The sequence below is a fragment of the Callorhinus ursinus genome, unplaced genomic scaffold (assembly GCF_003265705.2).
Source record: "Callorhinus ursinus isolate GAN/ISIS: 27379988/994484 unplaced genomic scaffold, GSC_fseal_2.0 scaffold1, whole genome shotgun sequence".
Lineage (NCBI taxonomy): Eukaryota > Metazoa > Chordata > Mammalia > Carnivora > Otariidae > Callorhinus > Callorhinus ursinus.
The window spans coordinates 71,995,943-72,018,120 of NW_027397063.1; the positions used below are offsets into that span (position 1 = coordinate 71,995,943).

Below are 22,178 nucleotides of genomic sequence, written 5' to 3' on the forward strand. Positions count from 1 at the left end.
CAGAGCTGACTACATTTAAGAAGAGTGTGGGAGGATAAAAATATCTAAATTTTACCTGTGTGTATGTGTACACCCACACACTGTCACTGCACAGTGAAGAAGCTGGTACGTGGAAACAAGGAACAGAGGCAGCCCCACCATCCTTGCTCTGTCTTTTGCCCTCTCTGCTCCTCTCTCCCTGCCCAGATTTGGCTCCGGTACCCTCGTGGCAACTGACGGTTTGGATCTTTTGATTCATGAGAAGTCAGAACTAGTATCTATTAGAAGGGAACTGAAAAAAATGAGGCAAAGTTTTTAAACATCGAGAGTCAAATGGAAAAAGCTAAGCAAGAGCAGGACGGTACAAGGGTGTGTTTGGAATGCCACTTTTATCGGCAGGAAGCTCTCTGGGGAGGGTGGCAGGGGACGTGATGCTGCTGCCATCCTTAGGGGCTCCTGAATCTACCAGGAGCTCAAGGTAGTGCCCTCCAGGCACACCTCCCTTGCCCTTTGAATTTCTCAGTCTCAAGAGGAGGAAGTGGTTTGTGCAAAATTAGTAAGCAAGGGTTGGAGACAATGGCAGCTGTGCATTTGCCAGGGCACTGCCAATTTCTGGAAATTACCTTGGCTTTGTGCCCAAATGGATTCAGCACAGAGGAAAAGGGATGGGAGAGGCAACGTGGCCAAATAGCCCTTGAATTCTTGTGCTTTATTCTATAATATAAATTTTCCCAAGTTGTTAATAAAGGGTAATTTTATAATAGATCCGTTTTCGAGTTTTCTATCATAAATATGTGTAAACCAAAGATTTTGGAAAATTTTACCCCATAGATAAAGTTTTCAGTGTGACTAAAATTGAATAAAATTACAAATTAAGAATTAGTGTTGAGATTTCTTGTGTGGTGCTAAGATCTTCCCAAGCTATCTTCTTTTCACTTGGCATTTTCTTGCTTTACAATGAATACAACTCTGCCATCTCTAAATTCATATAACAGTATCTAGAGCATAAGAGAGACTTCTGCTATTAGAGCATCAGTCCATTTTAAAACTGGGATTAAGCTACTTGTTCATAGTAATAACATATATTGATCTTCCCAGGACAGAGGTCTGTCACTGAGAGGTCTTGATTTGAACTTAAAAAAAAAAAATTAGACAGCTTTTTCTAATGGAATTAAAAAATCCTAAGTATGTGATTTACAATCAGATCAAAAGAGTGGCCTACACATCCCTCCGAAGCAGCTCCAGCCCCATCTCATCCAGCAAGCAGCCCCAGCAGGGACCAGCACCACTCCAAAGTGACTCCTGCCCTGGGGAGAGAGGAAAAGAACCACACACACCAGGTCCACTGCAGCCGAGGCAGGCAAACCTTATAACTGGTAGTGTGGAGACAGTGCCCTGATCTAACTACCAGCCTTGCCCACCCACAAAAACCTCTCAAAGGCAGCATACGGAGAGAGCCCTGCAGTTCAGGGTCACTGCCGCCCTGGGGCAGAAGGATTGGAGGCAGGTATCTGGTTTGTCTGCAGGGCCTGCCCACCAATGAAAGTTTCTCAAGGGACAATACAGGGAGAGTGTCCTGCGGCCTAATGTGACCTGGGCAAATGGGTTGAGAGGGCAGGTACCCGGTCTGACTGCTGACACTGCCCAACTACAAGCCCACAGCGGCCTCAGACAGGCCCTTAACAGCACTGAGACCAAACCTGGCCCGCAAGGGGCAAAGTGAGCCATTGCAGCTGACTGGACGGAAGGCAAACGAGGCTCAGCCACACAGTGGGGGCCCAACACGGGGCTTGAACTCATGACCCTGAGATCAATACCTGAGCTGAGATCAAGAGTTGGATGCTTAACTGACTGAGCCACCCAGGCGCCCCTTTATGTAGGTTGTAAAATGAAAAAAAGATGCTTTATTTTCAAAGTTGTAGACTATAAACTTATCAAGAAATAGCAATCTGTAAGGCTCCCAATATACCTTAAGTGCTAAATGCTACATACCTCAAATGCTTTATTTCTTGACCAGGAATGATTTCTCTATAACTCCATAAAACTTTAATAAATAACATGAACTATTGTAAGTACAAATATTCCAGAATAGAATCAACATTTTGACCTAAATCTGACTTGCCATATGAAGCAAATCAATAACTAAATAAGTGCACTTAAAATGTCTTAAATAATAAGACACAGATATATATGCCTTTACATATAGAAATATTAATAAATATAAAAATAATCATATATGTATTCCAAGAACATAAGAAAATAGGTTTAAAATGTCAACAGTAGTTATCACTGTTGTTCTTTTAAATTTTCTATATTTCCCCAATTTTCTTTTTTTTTTTAAAGACTTATTTGTTTTGAGAGAGAGAGAAAATGAGCTTGAGGGTTGGGGAGGGGCAGATGGAGAGGAGGAGAGAGAGAGAGAGAAGCAGATTCCCCACTGAGCATGGAGTCCCGACTCAGGGCTCAATCTCAGGACCCTGAGATCATGACCTGAACCGAAATCAAGAGTCAGACCCTTAACCGACTGAGCCACCCAGATGCCCCTCCCCAAATTTCTATTATTAGCATGCATTACTTAATCAGAAGTTTTCAATCCAAATATCTGCTGCTTTAAACACACAGACTAATGAGCCAACTTTACTGCTTTTGCATATAGGAAAGATCGCATGAAATGTTAAGGACATTGTTGGGAAGCCTAGTGTAAAAAACGTGAGTAGTTCAGGAGAACAATTGAAATGACAATTGAAATCATTTTAAAACTATTATTTAAAATTAAGATTATTTTTTCAATTGGGAAATAATTTTAAAGCGTGCATGATAGCCCAAATCAACCCATTTAGAACCTCCCATGGCCTTCGTTATATGGAGAGCGATACTGTGAGAGGATAGGAGGGAAAGGACTGCAGGAAGAAAGACCTGGATTCAAATCCCCCTCATTAAGTTGCCCTTCACTCTCCAACTCAATGTCATTCTATCTATAACTGGTGATAACAACAGATCCCAATTCATAGAATAGACAATTACAGGAGATCATGCATATATATAACACAGCCAGTACACACTGATTCCTCAATGCCTGTTAGCTCTCCAAATCTTTAACTAGAAAAACTAGAATAAAAAGACGTATGTCAATATGCTCAATATACACGTGAAATCAAGGGACATGAGAGGAAGGGCAAACGGAAGACAAATTTTTCTTAAGGAAAGTAGGAAAATGAGAAAAACGGTAAGAGGAGGGAGATCAATACACTTAGAAATTGAGATGCACTGAGCTTTTAACATTCATTTGAAATTATAAATGAAGACACAAGGAATCAATAAACAGAGAGATATGGGGTCAAAAGAGCAAAAGTAAGATTGTGAAAACAGGAGAGGAAAAGCCCAAATGTATGCAACTTCTTTTTCATATTTAAATTCCTTTGTCTTTAATTATACCAGCTATTTTTACATTCCAGGTTTCTTTTTTAAGATTTTATTTATTATTTGAGAGAGAGAGAATGAGAGATAGACAGCACGAGAGGGAAGAGGGTCAGAGGGAGAAGCAGACTCCCTGCCGAGCAGGGAGCCCGATGTGGGACTCGATCCCGGGACTCCAGGATCATGACCTGAGCCGAAGGCAGTCGCTTAACCAACTGAGCCACCCAGGCGCCCTTTACATTCCAGGTTTTATCTAAATTAGGAAATAACAAGGAAGGCTGTAGGTAGCTATAACATTTGGGAGAGTATTAATGTTACATCATTCTGATACTTGGGAGAAAAAACTAATTCCCATGCTTCCAACATTGCAATGTTAAATTAGGAGTTAATTTTATTGATTCAAGAAAATATCTCTAGGAAAAGACGGCTTAGGCTTTAAACAAAAGGGTAGTGAGAACATAGGAGAACCACAGGAGAACCGTGGTCCCAAGGGAGATTATGGAATGTTCTTCCCTAGAGATCTGCATGTTTCCACATTGTGTTATGCACACACAAAGGCGCTCTGCCTTTCAGGGAACTGCCTAACCCCACTCCTGCATCCCCCACCTTCCAGGAGCCTTCCTACCTTCAGGCAACTTGCCTTCACTCTCCTTAGGAAGACTTGATCTCCAGGGCAAAGTCTAAAAAGTTTGGTGTACCTCTGGGTCTAGAGAACTCAACAGCAATGTCCCACAAACTTAGAAAAATCATAAAAAATAGTCCTTCAGTGATCATTTCAACACTGTAGTAAAATGAGTGAACTCAAACTCTCTGGGTCCTAATACTGATTCTGTCAGTGGGAAGGCTCCTTTCTGATCTTTGTGTGTCTCAGTTTCCATGATCAAAAACTGGGATAATATAGGGGGATCGACCTCATGGGGTTATAATGAGGACAAATGAGAGGACACTGGCAGAGTGCTTGACATATCACCCGGCACAGAGAAAGCACTCAATAAAAGTTTGCTACTTATGTTTTAAATTAATAAACATTTTAAGGAAGAGAGTATACGCTTTATTAATAATATCTATAAAATTAAAGGAGTAAGATCAAATGAGAACATAATACTTTATTTTAAAATTTACCTTAATTTTAACAGTTAAAAAGGCAAGGAGGACTTTTGTCAAAATGATTGCAATAGGGTAGAGAGACTGAACTCCACTCCCCTGAAACAAGAAGCCAGGGGATTTGTAAACGCTGGGGTAAGCGAGTGGGAAATACTTGGAGGACCGAGGGAAAGATGAAGAGGGAAGTTTGGTCAAAGTGATGGGGCCATCTGTCAGAACATATACTTTATTATTATTTATCTTTTTAAAATGGAAGTATAGTTGACACACAATGTTACATTAGTTTCAGGTGTACGACATAGTGATTGGACAAGTCTATATGTTATGCTGTGCTCACAAGTGTAGTCACCATCTGTCACCGAGCAGCACTATTACAGTCCCAGGGACTCTATTCCCCATGCTGTGCCTTTCATCCCCATGATTTATTCATTCCATAACTGAAAGTCTGTATCTCCCACTCCCCTTCACCCATCTTGTCCATCCCCCCCCCCATTTCTGGCAACCATCAATTTGTTCTCTGTATTTATGAGTCTGTTTCTGCTTTTTTTTTGTTTTGTTTTTTAGATTTTTTTTAAAGATTATTTATTTATTTATTTGACAGAGAGAGACACAGCAAGAGAGGGAACACAAGCAGGGGGAGTGGGAGAGGGAGAAGCAGGCTTCCCACGGAGCAGGGAGCCCGATGCGGGGCTCGATCCCAGGACCCTGGGATCATGACCTGAGCCAAAGGCAGACGTTTAACGACTGAGCCACCCAGGCGCCCTGTTTTTTAGATTCTATATGTAAGTGAAATCATATGGTATTTGTCTTTCTCTGTCTGACTTATTTCACTTAGCATAATACCCTCAGGTCCATCCACATTGCTGCAAATGGCAAGATCTCATCCTTTTTTTAATGTCTGAGCAATATTCCTGTGTGTGTGTGTGTGTGTGTGTGTGTGTACATACATATAAATACATATATACATACACACACACACACCATATCTTCTTTATCCATTCATTTAATCGATGGACACTTAGGCTGCTTCCATATCTTGGCTATTGTAAATAATTATACAATAAACAGGGGAGCATATATCTTTTTGAAATAGTGTTTTCATTTTCTTTGGGTAAATACCCAGTAGTGGAATTACTGGATTGTATGGTATTTCTGTTTTTAACTCTTTGAGGAACCTCCATACTGTTTTCCACAGTGGCTGCACCAATTTACATTCCCACCAACAGTGCAAGAGGGTTCCTTTTTCTCCACATCCTTGCCAACAGCTGTTGTTTCTTATCTTTTTGAGTCTAGCCATTCTGACAGGTGTGAGGTGATATCTCATTGTGGTCTTGATTTGCATTTCCCTGTTGATTAGTGATGTTGAGCATATTTTCATGTGTCTATTGGCTATCTGCAGGTCCTCTTTGGAAAAATGTCTATTCAGGTCCTCTGCCCTTTTTAAAATCAGATTGTTTGGCTTTTTTTGGTGGGGGGTGTTAAGTTATATAGGTTCTTTACATATTTTGGATATTAACCCCTTATCAGATATATCATTTGCAAACATCTTTTCCCATCCAGTAGGCTGCCTTTTCATTTTGTTAATGGTTTCCGTGGCTGTACAGAGAATATTAAAACAGATTTGTCCTTGGTTTTTTCAGGGCTATAACCACGGAAAAAGGAAACCTTAAAGTTGTCCCAAAGGATGGCTATTTCCATTTTATTATGAAAAGACGTTTATTTCCAAGGGGTTAAGTAGAGCAACTTAGCCCAGAAATAAGCAATGGCCTGTCCTGCAGGATTTGACCTCACTATTCATTGGCCCAGGCCCTGAATCCCCTTTGACCATTTTTGTGTCTATGCCTCGTCTAGTTTGGAAAAAAAGAAAAGGATCTAATTTGAAGAATCCCAATAATCCTCTCACTAGAAGATAGCATGAGTAGCACAAGTTAGTACTCTGATGTTGACAATAAACACATAATTAATACTTATTTCTCATAAGTATCATGATCTTAATATACACAGTAACTACACTTGTTTACTATGTCACCGGCATCTTCCTTTGTAGACTAGGTATGTTTCTTTCTCTTTTAAGATTATTTATTATTAGAGAGAGAGAGAGAGTGCACACACATGAGAGTGGGGGGAGGGGCAGAGGGAGAGAATCTTCAAGCAGACTTCCCGATGAGCACGGAGCCCAGCATGGGGCTTGATCTCATGACCCATGAGATCATGACCTGAGCCAAAACTAAGAGTTGGATGTTTAGCTGACTGAGCCACCCAGGTGCCCCAGACTAGATATGTTTTTAAAGAACAAAATAAGCAGAATCTAATTAGAGATTAATTCATATTCCAAATGTACTAACTAGGGATTAAACTGAAGGAAACTTTTTATGCTGTACATAATCATTTTTCTGAATTAAGATCTTCTGAAGTCTGTGTGAATACTGCTTGTATGATGAACAAGCAATAGAAGCAGGCACAATCACTGAAGTAGGACCCTCAACTAGCCTAAGCCCTGGCAAATGGGGCAAATGAGGAGAATTCAATGAGACTGCTTACAAAAGGCGGGAGCATGAAGAGCAACAGGGATACTATTATGCCCCAGAGCTAGGAACAGCCAGCAGGCTTTAACTGCGGAGGGGAAAGAATGATCGCCAGAACCTGGAGAGTGTGGCTACAGAAGAAGGTCATCCAACAAGAGCTGTAGCCTTTGGTATGAGCAGTGCAACCAAAGTGCACTGACCTGACAGGGAGGGAGCCAGGGGAGTTAATGCTGAACCCCACCCTCACTCTCCTCTTGCTTTCAAAGAGCCTGCAGGTGCTTCCCATTAGTTGAACCTAATAGAAAACCAGAGGGCAAGGAAGTCCACCGATGCAGTCCATACAAGTCAATGTCCAGAGACACAGAACAGGGTGCTTTGAGAAGGGCAAGAAGTAGATCTGATCCTAAGCACCATACCAGTGGAGATCCTGCTGCTAAAGGCAGAGACACAAAGGTCAAAGCTGGAAATGCAACCCACAGTGCTGAGCCTCAGCTACTAAGAGGTCTACCTCTGGCTTCTGAATCTTTTGGTTTGGTGAGAAAACTTGAACTCTAGTGTCAGTCATGGGCTCTACAGCAGTTGCGTGTCCGTTGGACAATTGTCCAACCTAGGCTGGGGAATATTTTTCTCTCTAAACATATAAAATTACTGTTTATTACATTTAGGTCATCCATGAATCTCAATACTGTATAATATGTTACCAAAAAAGGATTTCATCAAATGAAAGCTAAATGATATGTGGGGGCACCCGGGTGGCTTCCTTCCTTCAACTCAGGTCATGATCCCAGGGTCCTGGGATCGAGCCCCGCATCAGGCTCCCTGCTCACTGGGGAGTCTGCTTCTCCCTCTCCCTCTACCCCCCCCACCTGCTTGTGCTCTCCCTCTCTCTAATAAGTAAATAAAACCTTTAAACAAACAAACAAAAAAATACTTACCATGGAGGCAGTTTGCTATACATGGGTTCTGAAAAATGGGCATCTTCATGGGATTCATGTGAGTATTAAATGAGATAATGGACCTGAAAGTGCTTTTTAAGCTACAGAGTAGTATTCTGATGCAAGTTGTTGCTATTCAAATATATGCCAGCCGTACGGAGGTGATGGATAGTGTACTGCTTGATAAGAGTTGGTTAGCTCTGCTGTCAGAGCTACCGTTCATGACTCTAAGCAAGTGAGAAAGAAGAGAAAATCTTTTTGAATAAAACTATATTATGAAAGTTCTTTTCCCATTAAATTAACTGTCATTATGGACTATTTAGTTGAATAGTAAAATATAACTGAAGTAGGGATAGGAATCTAACACATTCTGCACTTGTTTTATACTATATAACATTCAAACCAAATAATACATTGCCAGCTTCGTATAACAGTTACTGAAGAGCATCAGTAACAGATTTCCAATGATATATTTGGAATGTCCCACAAAGCAGCAGATCCTGCACAAGGTTCCTGTGCAAGTCCTCCATGTACTTGGCAGACAAGAAGGCACCAAGGGTCCTTCTGCTATCCTCAGATTGCTTAGGAATGACAGAATCATAGATTGTTAGAATTGGAGGGAGCAAAGATTAGGTCATGACTCCCGTTTTTCAACAGAAATAACTCATTAGTTTCTAAATTCACCAGGAGCTGAAGCCAAGTAACATTTATGTCTGTACCTTGTCCGTCTTCTTTCCCTTCTTTCCAGCCTCAAGGCTTAGTTCAGAACCTGATATAATATGATGTAATTTACTTTTTGGATGAGAGAATTTTACATATGCACAAACTCACACATTCACACAGAGAGAGCAATGTGATAAACAGTATATTAATAACAATAGCTAACATTTGTTGAGATTATTGCCATTCACTTCTCTGACCAGTCACTTACATTAACTTTTTTAATCCTCACATCAACCCTTTGAGAAAAGCATTATTATTATCCCTGATAAGAACTGATAAAGAAATCGAGGCACAGGAAGTTCAAATAACTCACTACAGCTTACTAAGGGGTAAAGACAGGAGGTAAGCCCAGCTCCACTCCAGTCCCAAAGCCTGAGCCTGAGTCCAAGTCCATGGACCACTCTACTGTCAATATTATAATGGGCTTCTGTTTAATTAAGAAATGTCTAAATCAGAAAAATATGGACTTGACTCCCATTTTACCTTGAGCTGAGGTTCTATGTTTAGGGTAAAGCTAAAAATTCCTAGCAACAAATAAAGTGGAGAATTCTAAAATATGCCCACCTTCTGTAGGTTTACTCCATTATATTTTAACATTTTACTTCTAAACCCACACTAAAACTGTAGCTTCTAGTCATATGTGGCTATTTAACTTAAATGAATTAAAATTAAATTAAATTAAAAATTCAGTTCCTAACTTGCCCTAGTCCATTTCAAGTGCTCAGTAGCCACATGTGGCTAGTGGCAACCATACCAGACAGTGAAAAATAGGACACTGCACTTCCATCACAGAAAGTTCTATTGTACAGCTGTGCTCTATATGTTTTACTCGCCTTAACAGATTTGTTTGTTGTGAGAACTGATAAAGATATAGCTTCCCTTTGTACATGAGGATTTGCTAAATGCATAGAATTCCATTACTTCTTTTAAAATAACAGGTTTGCTATCAAATTTTAGTAATATCTGTGAATGAAATTATTTAAATACAGCTCCTTCCAATGACTTTGCCAGGATCAAATTAGAGGTTTTTTGTTTTTGTTTTTAAGATTATTTACTTATTTATTTGAGAGAGAGAGAGCGTGTGTGCATACAAGTGGGCGGAGTGGCAGGCAGAGGGAGAAGCAGGCTCCCCGCTGAGCAAGGAGCCCAATGCGATACTTGGTCCCAGGACCCTGGGATCATGACCTGAGCCGAAGGCAGATGCTTAACTGAGTGAGCCACCCAAGCGCCTCAAATTAGAGATTTTTAAAAAGGATTTTACAACGGATGCCTGTGTGGTGCAGTCAGTTAAGTGACCAGCTCTTGGTTTTGGCTCAGGTTGTGATCTCAGGGTCTTGAGATCAAGCCCCATATTGGGCTCTTCACTTTGCACAGAGTCTGCTTAAGGATTTTATTTATTTATTTGACAGACAGAGAGAGCACAAGCAGGGGGATCAGGGGAGGGAGAAACAGGCTCCCTTCTGAGCAGAGAGCCCGATGCCGCCGGCCTCCATCCCAGGACCCTGGGATCATGACCTGAGCTGAAGGCAGATGTTTAACCAACTAAGACTCTCTTTCCTGGTCCTCCTTCCCTGAACCCATGGATATGCACGTGCTCTCTCTCTAAAATAATTAAATAGGGTGCCTGGGTGGCTCAGATGGTTAAGCATCTGCCTTAGGCTCAGGTCATGATCCCAGAGTCCTGGGATCGAGTCCCGCATCGGGCTCCCTGCTAGGCTGGGAGCCTGCTTCTCCCTCTGCCTCTGCCTCTCTCTCTCTCTCTGACTCTCATGAATAAATAAATATAACTTTAAAAAAATAAAAAATAAAATAAAATAATTAAATAAATCTTTAAAAAATTTTAAAAATAATAAAAAATAAAAGGATTTTCCAAGAGACCATAATCAGGTGTCTAAAATTATGAGAAAAGCCAAAGGAATAATTTTCAAATACCTAAGTAGTTTCAACAGTCATTTGTGGATAATTTCAAAGTTGAAATTGTATTATTGCTATTTTCATAATTACCCTTCCTTGAAGTCTCCAATCACAAGACTAGCATAGGTGAAAGGCAGAGAAGTAAGGGAGGGCTAATGGAGGAAATGGGCAACAAGACCAGAAGTTTCTACCAAATCACCAACAGCTCTTGTCACTTCTCAGACAAGACTGTATTAGAGATAACCATGATAAAAACTCCAGGAGGAGCAAGGAACTCTAGACTCTGGATCCAATGTCCAATTTTAATTGAGAAGTAATTAAAATCATATTAGTGAAAGGTCCCACTGCTTTAGACTTTTAACTTAACGTTTTGTTCTCCTTACTCAACATTGTTTTTGTTCACAGAATCAGTCCTGAGTTTTAATTTTTTAAGAAAATGATTCAATCCAGATGATACCCTAGAAAATGTACCCTAGAAAATAGAACATTTTGGGCTTTACCAACAATAGAAATTTGAAATTGGCAAATCTCAATCATTTTTCACCTGCCCTATGTCATTGTTTTGGAAGGTGAATTTGACTTTATGCTAGAGAGTAATCTAAACCCATTCTTTAATTATTCATTGGGGTAGTTTCCATTTCTGTTTCCAATATATAGCTGAAATTTGCAGACTACTAAAGGATCCTTGTAAGTCCCATCTGTCCAAGATCAGGATGACAAGGAAGAACATCAATAAGTATTAAATATTTATTCTAAGTGTTAAAAAAATAATAAATGTCCAAGACAGTTCTAATGGAAAGAAAAATAAATGCAGAACAACAAACTATAATAGAAAACAGGATGTAGTGCCTCAATACAAAGATTTATATTACATAGGATAGAATAAGACATATTCAGCTGCCTCCCTTCAAAAATTATAATCTCAACTCATTATGAGCGCACATTTTCAAAATGTGTTTCTAAAAAGTTTGTATAAATTATATTTTTAAAATAAAAGCTAAAATTTAAAAATCCCCAACATAAGTTACTATTTGAAGTAATACTAGTAAATCTATTTGCAAGGTGGAAAATCCTTTTGAAATGGTAATGATTGCTTTATTATTGTACTTTTTTTAAAATTTGATTTTCTTCTGGCTCAGTGTCTGGTATGAAGCCACCAGTCAACTCACTAGCCATTGCTTCTCATAGCTCTTAGTAAATCAATCTGAATAGTTAATATGTCCTTATCATTTGTCCTGGGCTGGGAACCAGATAACCAAACTTGTTTAAAATGTGTGCAAAATAATAGCAATTAAGTTTTTTGTACAAAGGCTTGAAGAATCTTCTTACGAGTAAACCATGAGGGTTGGTATATGGACTTTATGAAGTCTATTAGGCCTGTGTGGAAACATCCCCCCCGGCCCCCCGCTGCCCTTTTCTGGTTCTAAATAACTGTTGGCAAACTTATGTGTATGTGTGTTTAGCTGTTCTTAAAATATAGCATGATCTATAGTCACAACACCTTATAAAGTGAGGACAAGAAGAGGCAACCTGTGGAACCTACAAAATGGAGAACCTACAAAATGCCAGTGGCCCTTTTGGCCATATAATAGCTTTGAAGGGGGCATAATTGCTTGTTGTGACTCTACTTCCAAAAGGAATGGATATAATATAATCGTCACTTGCTTCCCTTCATAATCCATTAAAGAATCTTATTCATGTGTTGAGCTTATTTTTGTATTAAACTTAATGCCTATATTTTATTACTAACACTTAATATTATAAATGATCTCTTTAATACGTATGTTTCTTTCACTAGAAGAGAAGCTTGCTGAGGGTAGGGTCTATCTTATTATCTTATTACTGTTTTCCCCAACACCTAGCATGGAACCTGACATGAATAAAGTTCTTATGAATTCATGAATTGAGGTAAAAATGCCTTTAAAATTTTAAAAGTAAGACTTTTAAAAAATGTGTTCCAAATGCTTTTAAGCTTCAGGTGATGCTCTTGAAGTCTAGAATTCCAGAATTTATGCACCATGATTTTATAAATATCATCTGTGTTCTTCAACACTGATGGGTCTTAAAAGTTCCAGCCTACATTCCGAAGGCAGGACACATACAACCCTTGAATCATTTCAATTGCTTTTGATCCATCTCCAACTTCATTTCATCTTTCCTTAAGATTACCACTCAGAATCATGCTCCAAATGTCACTGATCCTGTGGTTGTAGATTAAGGAGAGGATACTGGTTTTTATTTCATTGCTAGACCCCTTCTGATGATGTCCAACATGCTAGTGGGTCATGATCATACACTGAGCACATTTCATCAGTGAATAACTTGCCGTTACTGCAAAGTTCCTCCCAGGACCGTAATGAACCAGACCATGATGAATATTGTAAATAGTTATTTTCCCCACGTCCCATTACATTATGCTTATGACATGTTGTAATAGGAAAGAATATGGTTTCGAGTTGTAAAGACCTTATTTGAATCCTAGCTTTGCCACTTACCTAGCTCTGTCATTTACTTCTTCAACAAGTTATAGAAATGCCTCATTTGTATATTGGCATTAATAAGCCTCCCTTTTAGAGTTGTTGTAGATGCCAATCAAACTAACAGGCATTTTTTATTTACAATAGTGAAGACATAGAAGGAACCTAAGTGTCTATCGATAGATGAATGGATAAAGAAAATGTGGTATGTATAAATATACAATGGCATATTATCCAGCCACAACAAAGAATGAAATCTTGCCATTTGCAACAACAGTGGATGGGACTTGAGGGCATTATGCTGAGTGAAATAAGTCAGCAGAGAAAGACATAACATATGATCTCACTTATACATGGAATCTAAAAAAACAAACCCATGTTCACAGATACAGAGAACAGATAGGTGGTTGCCAGAGACAGGGGGTAGGGTGGGCAAAATGGGTAGAGGGAGTCAAAGGGCACAAGCTTCCAGTTATAACATAAATAAGTCATGAGAATGTAATGTACAGCATAGTGACGAGTTACTAATACAGTATTGCATATTTGAAAGTTGCTAAGAGAGTCAATCTTAAAAGTTCTCATAACAAGAAAAAAATTTTTTGTAACTATGTGTGGTGATGGATGTTGACTAGACTTATTGTGGTGATTATTTCATGATATATACAGATATCTAGTCATGTTATTGTATACCTGAAACTAATATTGCATGTCAATTATAACTCAAAAAAAAAAAATCCCCTAACAAGCATTTTATCGAGTCCTTACTATAAACAAGACTCTGAAATCTTCAAATGGTTTCCTTCTGTCATCTTGGCATTTCTCACCAAAATACGTAATTTCAACTGCAAAATAGGAACATTTCACTCTATACTCACAACTTTGGATTTTTCCTAAATAGTTAACAAGAGTTCTAGCTAAACCTGGAAGACTGAACACATTTTATCTGCAGTTCTCCCCATCCCTACACCAACTCACACTAAGATGAAAGTATGGCCAAAGGAAGGAAGGAAGGAAGAAAGAAAGAAAAGGAAAAGATAGATCATGCAATAACATGGATGAATCTCAAAAGCACTATGCTAAGAAAAAAAAGCCAACACAAAGGCTACATACTATGATTCCATTTATATGAAATTCATTTATAGGAAACACAAAACCACAGGGACAGAAAACAGAACAATGGTTATTAACAGGGGCAAGGGCAGGTGAGAGGGAACCAATCTGGGCTTTTTTTCCCCCCTAACTCTAGTACTGAGATGTTCAAAAAGCATTCTGAAAGCAAAGTCCCTGAGCTGCCCTAGGCAATGGCAGGACTGCCAGAACACATCAATAGCCTTGCCATAGACTCCTTGGAAACCATACACTGCTACTCTTTCCGACACGTTTACTACAATGCTTTTGATAAGCACAGTCCATTTAGTTGTGTGAGTTGTTAGCAATCACATCGCTTTACAACTTTCCGTAGGTGTATACGTTAGAATTAATTTTATATTTCTAATTCTTTAACATCCTTTGCCATAGAGGTATCTCTAGGTGTTTCTAAATGAAAGTTAATAAATATGAGTCTAGAGAATAAAATAAGAATTTAGCACAGTCCAGGTTACATGTCCTTAGAATCTAAAAACCACCCCTGGATTTTCCCACCTCAGAGTCAGTGTGAGTTAAAGGTTAAGGTAAAGATCCAGGGTGTTCACAGACAAACACATAATCAGCTCATGCATCCTTTCCCTCACTTACTGAGGCAAATCAAAGTGTTCCTCCCATAAAAGCTTTAGGGTTTCTACTGTCCTTTTATGATTTTCCTCTTCAGGCATGCTTTCAATGTTAATTTTTAAACTTTATTTCACTGGCTAAAATTTTGTGGAATAGGTCCCACATCTCTTCTGGGATGATCCTACCCCCCATTCTATAATTTCCAACTTTCCTTTGAAAGATTTTTCTGTAGAGCCCCTTTCTACTTGCCCAGTAAAAAACAAGTAGATTCACTGGTGAGAATGGGTTTTGCAATGAAGTATCCTTCCAATCTCACTAGACTAAAACGAATTGAGCACCAAAATTTAAAATATGAAAATAAATCACTAGTACCTATGAGGAATCACAAAGCCCTTACACCTAGTCAACCAAATGACTTTCTTCTCATAATCATTGAAATAACAATAGGGCTAGGATGGTCCACTAGTTGTATCAGTAATTTGGAAATTAAGCCACTTACAATGCCTTGGACAATCCAGGTTTGGGGATTAGTGGCTTTTTTCCTTTAGCCTACATATGTCTAATCCCAAGGGACAAAATTAAAGGCATGCTTGGCTGTGGACACAGAGAAGCTCAAAGAAGAATCTGATTATTTTTTAACCCCAGTAGATTCAGCTTCTGATTCTGATTTACTCTCTTTTTCTCTCTCCTTACAGCCTAGGCAGAATCAAGAGAAAAGACAATTCCGCAATAGGTAGGATTTAGTTTAAGAGTCAAATAGGTAGAATAAAAATGTATTTAGCACACTCCTAAATAGGCCTGCCATGCTACTGGCTTTATTTCAAGCCCTTTCTTGTTCACATGGCAGGATAATTTAATTAAGGGAAGAGAAGTTGAGAACTAAATTGCTGGCTAGGGATGGCTAAATTGAGAGTCCAATGGTACCCTAGGCTTCCTGTTTTTCTGACTTCAAACTGTTTTCGGTAATTTTCCTGACTACTCTGGCACCCTCCGGTCTTTTTTAACTTTTCTGCTACTGGACTCAGTCCTCTTCTACCCATGGCCCCTCCATTACACAATTCTAGGAGGCCTCCTTCCCAATGACAGCCTCGCTTTTATTATTTCTCTCTTCCACAAATGATTCTCAACGTCAAAGTTCTTTCCCATAAGATCAATGGATGTCAGCTGGTTGTTTCACTTTAGGGAATTATAGCCAGGTACTTTAAACACAGAAGGTAATGCTGTAAAGGAACGAGGGCAGTCCTTCCAATTCCCTCACTGCAATAATCAGAATGTCTGGGTCTCCCCAAAGTTCATGTGTTGAGATCCTAATCCCTAAAAGTGATGGTATTAGTAGGTGGGGCCTTCGGGAGATGCTTAGGTCATGAGAGTAGAGTCCTCATGAATAGGATTAGTGCCCCTGTAAAAGAGGCTCTAGAGAGATCTCTCGTCCTCCTGCCATGGGAGAATACAACAAGAAGTCTGTGACCCTGAAGAGGGCCCTCATCCAACCATGCCGGCACTCTGATCTGACTTCCAACCTCCAGAGCTCTGAGCCATAAATTTCTCCCCAGTCTGTGGTGTTTCGTTACAGCAGCCTGAATGGACAAAGACACTTGGTAAACGCGCACTGAGCATGTGCCCGACAATTATGATGCCACGGATGATGGAATAGAGATATACTAGACTGTCCTACCCTCGGGGAGCATTCAACCTAGCATGTCAGAAAGGCAAGTAAACAAGTAACTGTGGTATAGGGCAGCATTAAGTAAGGCTTCAAGAGCGAAGATTCAGCTAGAGTCTACTGGGCTATAAAATGCCCAGCACAGTAGATGGCACAGCAGGCAGTGTAATAACTAATTCTGAGAATATCAGTGGAAAATCCCATAAAGGAAGAGAAATTTCATCAACGAAGTGGGACCTCGAAGTAAGAGTCACGCCAGGGGAGAAACGGCAGAGGATGGGGAGACAGGGGTGCTCTTTGGAGAACACACATATTCCCATCAAAGAGAATTTCATAAAGAAAAGAATGGAGGGCGAGAAAATAAAAGGCATTTTCCAGGAACAGTAAGCAGTCTGGGAGGGTCGGAACATAAGGTGCATTGGAGGGCATTGATCAGCATGGCTGTAACTATAGGGTGGTGTTGCATCATGGAAGGTTTTGAATCCTGAGCTATCAAGTCTCTTTTCTCTGATCAGAAGAACTTGGTTTCATAAAAATCACTACTCATTACTCATGCAATGATCAAAAAACTTTTGTTCAAGCCCACAGTAACTGGAATGAGCAAAATATGTAGTTTCTGAAATCATGCTATTACACTAAATAATGCCTGTATACCTTATTAACAAAATAGAATTGTTTGGGGGCATAAAACTGAGGCAGAGCTTCCTGTTAAGTCATTCACTGACACAAACACATTTTTCAGAGCCACTTCTAGAAATCTAACAGGAGCCAGGAAGGAATACACATGCTGGCCTTTGAGCAAAAAGGAACATGCCATAGGAAAGGTTCAACATCCTGAGATGCTCTGCTAGTAAGAACATCATCTAAGGGCTTATGACAATTCTATAGATTAACAAGACTGGCTATGCAATGTGCAGGACAACTACAAAATGAAAATTCTAGACCCTCTGTTCAAGAACTAATAAGAATTTCAAGGCAGAGACAGCAGAGTATTAAGTCATCCGTGAGGCCCTGTGGTTATGCAGCCATGAAGCCGGTCTGATTGCCAACTCTAAATTTTAATGATCGTCCACTTGCTTTCCACAGGCTGCCTTGTGTAAAGCAGCCATCCCATCCAAGGGTGAACTGCTGCCACAGATGTACCCCCAGGATTAACCTCATCCCCGCCAGTGTGCTTTCCTCTCAGCTTTGCTGGCAAGGGTGACTACAGGAGAGCCTTTCCTAGAGAAGTGCGGGCTTTCTCATCTATTCTTATAATGCCATTCTTCTATGCACTGAAAATACGCCCTCTCTCTTTAATCTTTTATGTTTAAAAATTCCCCTCTTCAAAAAGTCATAAGTAGGAGGTAAGTTCTCAACCACATCCAGGCCTTAATCTTAAATTGATGCAATATCGGGGCTACTATTTCTGCAGAGTGTACACAGAGCTGCTATCGCTGCTGAGAATGGTGATGGATAGCTGAGCACCCAGGTCCCGCGCCAGGAAATTGACCAGTGGTGACCCCACTGCTACATGACCTCATGGTTCTTTATGTTTTAGCCCTCTTTCTCAGCACATGAACGTGTTCCCCAAAGGAAGGAGGAGGAGGAGAAAAAAGACTTCAGTCAGCCAATTTTGTTACTTGTTAAAAGGGTTGGTAAGGAAAAAAATAAAATGATCACTTAAGAGTGTCTCTATTATCTGTGCACTTCATTTATTCTTCTTGACCTTCAATGGATAAATTGGTTCATTTCCATCAGTAAGTTGGCTACGCTAGGCAATAAAATCATGGAGAAAAGACGTGTCTTTTTGAGTTGTATTGATCCATCATATACATAGCATTAATTGTCAATAGAAAAAACTGAAACAGATCATTTACTGTAGAAGTGAATTCTACTGACCTAATTGGTATGTATATTGCACCGAGCCTTATGCTTCATGCTCTTTTTTTTTTTTGAAAGATTTTATTTATTTATTTGACAGAGAGAGACACAGCAAGAGAGGGAACACAAGCAGGGGGAGTGGGAGAGGGAGAAGCAGGCTTCCCGCCAAGCAGGGAGCCCGATGTGGGGCTCGATCCCAGATCCTGGGATCATGACCTGAGCTGAAGGCAGACGCTTAACGACTGAGCCACCCAGGCACCCCTGCTTCATGCTCTATTAAAAGAGTGCAAGTTTTATATTGTTAGTGTATTTTATATTGTTAGTGTCAGAACATCTGAAGTCAGATGAGCATTCCAGAAGTGCAATGCTCAACTGATCGGAATTAAACTCTTTGTATTACATTACTCCTATTTATTTTAGTTAGAGAGGAATTATTTTGGTCTACTAACAATTTCCAAATTGTATATGTAGCTGAAGTTTGGCTCACCGTTTGTCTTTGTTTCATTTTGCCTTTCTATTCTGTCTTTGAGAAGGCTATATACTACTCTCCTGTGAATATGACAAGGGTTTTCCTTTTAACATGCAGACATATATCTAGTACCTGAGAACACAGCTTAATAGCATTAGCAGAAGCAGCTCAGCCAGAGGGGAACTGAACAACAGCTGAGTACAGTCTAATAATTTACACTGGGGAAAGCCCTTGGAATTCAGAGGCACACTGCCCAGCTGGAGAGACCAATCTAATCTCTGCTAATGATGTTCCTCCCTCTCTTTCCTATCAGGGCTGGGCTTTTTACACATGCGCACGTAATTATATATGCACACGCAGAGTCCAGTGAAGCCAAACAACACAGCACCCAGGATTAAATTACACAGTAAGACTTCCAGGCGTCATCTGGCTTCTATATCCTGTCCAATAAATGCTGTCCATGGTTCACGTTGTAGAGCTGTTAAAGGTCTCAAGAGTTTAAAACCATATACAACTAAATACTGAAATTCAAAAAGTGGTACATTTATGGTTTTACTTGAGACCCAATAGAATAAGCATCTTAAATTGGTTAAAATAGGCAAATACATATTAGGAGACAGATACATGGACTTTGTCCCAAAAAGAACTTGAGACTGTTGACAAAAATGCACATAATACAAGAGGTAAATCGATAAAGGGAAAATAAGACTGAAACGTAAAAAAAAAAAAAAAAGCCAAAGTAAAACCAGTGAACAAAAATAATTTGTAGGCTAACAACCATTAAAAAAGGTACAAATCTGGACCATAGCTTTCTATGGATCAAATGAAAGAAAAAGATACAATTAATTATTCAAGTAAGATAAAAACACACCAATTGTCCAGGAGAAGCAGTTTTTACTTGTACTAAATCCTGTGAGGCCTTTCTTCCATGGACCCGCACAAAACGAGGAAGATAAAACAGCCTTAACAAATACGGTAGCATCTTTCCTAAGACAGTTTTCAGGGCCCCTCTCTCTACAAGGTGAGATTCTTGGGTATTCCAGAACAGCAATGCTTACAGTAAGGGATTCCAAGCAAACAGCGCTTAGAAAGTCTGATTTAATCCAGAAGGGCATGGACTACACCTTCTTCAGGAAATCTTCCTATTATTTAGTATTATTATAGTATTATTTAATATTACTATTTAATAATAAACCATTATTAATCATGCTCAAGCTTTCAAAATATCTGAGTAGCTGTTTTCTATTCTCTGGCAAGGACCTGGCAAGGAAATATTCTTGGTTTTCTTATAAGGGGTAGAACCATAAGTTTTAACAATCAACCAAGAAGAAAGAGCTGATGCCCTCCTATGAAAACAGGAATCTGACCCAAATCAGTGCCTTAAAAACCTCAGTTCTACATAGAATTAGGCCAAGAAAAATAAGCCTGACTGTGTGGTTATTTTTTATTATAACTCATAACATGCTTCATGCTCTGATGAAACTTTATTTTTTTCGGTGTTTTTATAAGTATTTTTATACAAAGCCCTTTGCAAATACCATCAATTATTTCTTAAAAAGAATGAAGCAATTCAATAGTTAATAGCTCTGCTGCTCTACTGAGTAAATGGGGAGGGGGGTGTGAGTCACCATCTGGGGCTATAAATTATAATCCTGCTACATGGTAATGGACGGAGGACTGATCCATGAAGCTCCCCTAGGAGAATCCATCTATCAGTGCAGCCATCCATAGAAGGGACTGAAGGAAAGGGCAGCTCCAGGTCCAGACAAGGGACTCTGCTGCAGCAGAAGGACATGTAGCTGGCAGGTTTTCAAAAGCAACTTTTCCCCCCTTCACCCAACCCCCACACCAAATTTCTGAATTCAGAAAATTATAGGGAGAGTTCTCCTACTTTAAATATTGGCAAATAAAGGGAAGTCGAGGATTTGAGAAGCTCTGGGCAAAAAAAGTTCTCAAGTGAGAGAGACAAACAGTAGGTTCTGAGCTGCTTTATCTACCTTTAGTGAACCTACAAATACGTCTCGAAAAGAAAAAGCTGACGTTATTTACCATAGAATGAAAACAACCGAGAGGAGCGCCTGGCTGCCTCAGTCATGTAGAATATGCAACTCTGACTCTTGATCTAGGGGTCATGAGTTCCAGCCCCACGTTTAGTGTACAGATTACTTAAAAAATAATAGTAAAATCTTAAAAAAAAAAAAAGGAAAAGAATACTACTGAGAAGTTAACCTAGCAAGAAGCTTCACGATTTTGCGTGGATATGCTTGTGGAAATCTGCACACCCCCAAACAAGGTGCCCTAGTGGCAGATAATTCTCTTTTGCCTCTTACCTCAGCCTCAGGGTTTAGTTGCTTTGGACTATTTCCTCCAAATATGATAATTTCAAAAATGGTATAAGCAAGTAAAAAGAAGACTGAAGATAGGAATGATCCTAATAAGAAGGAAAACAGTGCAGAGAATCAAGTTTATAAAATTAATCAGAAAATTACAAGTGGACAGGAAAACTTAGGATACTTTTTGAGGTCTTACATTAAACCTCAAAGGGCACCTGAGATCATTCTTAGAAAGAGAATACAAGTGGGGCACCTGGGTGGCTCAGTCGGTTAAGCGACCGACGCTTGATTTCAGCTCAGGTCATGATCTCAGGTCCTGGGATCGAGCCTCTGTGTGGGGCTCCACACTGTTATGGCTGAGCCTCATTTGCCTTCAGTCCATCAGCTGCAATGGCCCACTTTGCCTCTTGTGGTGCCGAGCCTGCTTAAGATTCTCTCTCTCCCCCCTCCCTGCCCTCCCCCTGGCTCTCTCTCGCACGCGTGTTCTCTCTCTAAAAAAAAGAGAGTACAAGTTAGAAGTGCTAAAACAACTGTTTTTTTTTTCTATGTTGCTTAAATACCCAAAGCTTAGACCTATCACATCTTCTAAGATACTTAAGGACTTTTAGGGACCTTCTCACATCAGCTCTCACCACAGCTATCTGAGAAAGGCAGCCATCAGATTTACCACTGAAGTCACAAGACGGCATGGAAAAATTCTCATTTCTGTGAGGAAGGTGGTTTTTTATCAGATATCTTCTATTCAGCTCATTCATGGATTCAACAAATTCTTTGTTAATCCCCTAGGGTCCTGGCTCTGTCAAGCAGTAACGAGGAAGCAAAGATGAACAAGATGGTGGACCCCTGCTCTGGAGGAGCTTACAACCTATTAGAGGAGAAATATATAAATAAATGATTACTATGTAGCATGAGAAGCTCTCTAAGAAAAACGGGTACAAATTTTGAAGTTTGAAGGAGAAAAATTGCTGTCCAGGATGAATAGGGAAGGGGTATAAAGAATATCAGCCCCCAAAAAATATCAGTCAGAGGAATGTGTGAAAGAAACCATGTGGTTATCTGGGGAGAG

At 39.7% G+C, this 22,178-nt stretch overlaps 1 protein-coding gene across 12 annotated transcripts in view; it reads right to left on the reverse strand.

Annotated features, from left to right (window-relative positions):
• MAP3K13 (mitogen-activated protein kinase kinase kinase 13) overlaps window positions 1-22,178 on the reverse strand; it is a 169,572-nt gene that overhangs the window by 57,141 nt on the left and 90,253 nt on the right. The window contains exon 2 of one of the 12 annotated variants that reach the window (XM_073896050.1): window positions 56-271. The exons of 10 other annotated variants lie outside the window; for them this stretch is intronic. The gene's annotated coding sequence lies outside the window, so the exon portion shown is untranslated. Of the gene's footprint in view, window positions 1-55; window positions 272-1,201; window positions 1,232-22,178 lie in introns of those variants that run through there. One more of the 12 variants, XM_073896057.1, reaches the window with a different exon arrangement.